The 1,917-nt window shown below is 42.9% G+C and overlaps 1 pseudogene; it reads left to right on the plus strand.

The window, feature by feature from the left end:
• The first annotated feature begins 1,074 nt into the window (after positions 1-1,074).
• Positions 1,075-1,153, plus strand: LOC114680546 (small nucleolar RNA U3; annotated as a pseudogene).
• The last annotated feature ends 764 nt before the right edge of the window (positions 1,154-1,917 follow it).

Genomic DNA, 1,917 nt, shown 5'->3' on the forward strand with positions numbered 1-1,917 from the left:
TGTCCCAGGGCCACTGCAAGGCACTCTTTCTGGGAAGCACTCTGTAAACAGTGAAATGTCTAGAAATGAGAGTCATGGACTTTGGCCGAAGCAATCAGGAAAGGCTGGGGATTCCCACTGGGTGGTTGGTGATGTTCTTGGCCTTCAGATGGACATTGGACTCAGAGGCTGAACCTGCTGGGTCCAGATTTGCAGGTCTTTTCCTCCATAAGCTCCTCTTGTCACCACCTTCCTTTGTCCCCTCCCTCCCCCACCTCCAGTCTCCCTTTATGCTGGCTCCTCAGGCCTGTCTGAATTGCCAGATGAAATGCAACTCGATAGCCTGAGTTATCTAGAATTACATTCCAAAAACATCTCTGCGTTTCCTCAGGGGAGGAAGGAAAACAGGGACCAGGGCACAAGAGGGCATAGAGTACCCTCTAGCCACATTCTATCTTTTCCTTTGTACAATTTGGCCTATGGTTTCCTAAAGAATTTCCCCTAACCATTGCCAGCCCTGTAGATGGAATCAGGAGTCTCCTATTGGGTATGATCTGAGGGGAGTTGGACGACCCTGCCCTAATCTCTCCTATTGGCCTGAAATTCTCAGAGTACCGGAACTTTTGGTTTTGCAGCCAATATGTTTCCACTGAAGGTTATAATTAGCCATTATCACCTGAGTTTCAATTCAGGTTATCTCGAGCTCCCTGGGCCTGACACACAAAAGTGATAACTTTTGATAGAAAAGACAGTATCAGGCTGGGCGTGGTGGCTCATGCCTGAAGTCCCAGCACTGTGGGAGGCTAGGAGTTCGAGGCCAGCCTGGCCAACATGGCAAAACCCCATCTCTACCAAAAATACAAAAAACTAGCCAGGTATGGTGGCATTTGCCTGTAATCCCAGAATTCCAGCTACTCAGGAGACTGAGGCATGAGAATCGCTTGAACCCCAGAGGCAGATGGTTGTAGTGAGCTGAGATCACGCTAGTGCATTCCAGCCTGGGGGACAAAGTGAGAATCTATCTAAAAAAACATAAAAAAATAAAAAAAGAAAAAAAAGAAAAGAAAAGACAGAATCAAGAAAGTACTGATCATGAAGACTATACTTTCAGGGATCATTTCTATAGTTCGTTACTAGAAAAGTTTTTCTGAACATGTAGAGCACCGACAGAAACTGGACCCCTTCCTTACACCTTATATAAAAATTAACTCAAGATGGATTAAAGACTTAAATGTAAAACCCAAACCATAAAATCTCTAGAAGAAAACTTAGGCAATACCATTCAGTACATAGGCATAGGCAAAGACTTCGTGACTAAAACAGCAAAAACAATTGCAACAAAAGCGAAAATTGACAAATGGGATCTAATCAAACTGAAGAGCTTCTGCACAGCAAAAAAACCAAAACCAAACAAACAAACAAAAAAACTATCATCAGAGTGAACAGGCAACCTACAGAATGGGAGAAGACTTTTGTAAGCTACCCATCTGACACAGGTCTAATATCCAGAATCTACAAGGAACTTAAACAAATTTACAAGAAAAAAAACCCCATCAAAAAGTGGGCAAAGAATATGAACAAACACTTCTCAAAAGAAGACATTTATGCAGCCAACTAACATATGAAAACAAGCTCATCACACTGCTGGTCATTAGAGAAATGCAAATCAAAACCACAATGAGACACCATCTCAATGCCAGTTAGAATGGCGATTATTAAAACATCAGGAAACAACAGATGCTGGCGAGGCTGTAGAGAAATAGGAACACTTTTACACTGCTGGTGGGAGTGTAAATTAGTTCAACCATTGTGGAAGACAGTGTGGCGATCCCTCAAGGACCTAGAACCAGAAATACCCTTCGACCCAGCCATCCCATTACTGGGTATATGCCCAAAGGATTATAAATCGTTCTACTATAAAGACACATGCACACATAT

This window comes from Macaca mulatta, chromosome 8, assembly GCF_049350105.2.
Source record: "Macaca mulatta isolate MMU2019108-1 chromosome 8, T2T-MMU8v2.0, whole genome shotgun sequence".
Taxonomy (NCBI): Eukaryota; Metazoa; Chordata; class Mammalia; order Primates; family Cercopithecidae; genus Macaca; species Macaca mulatta.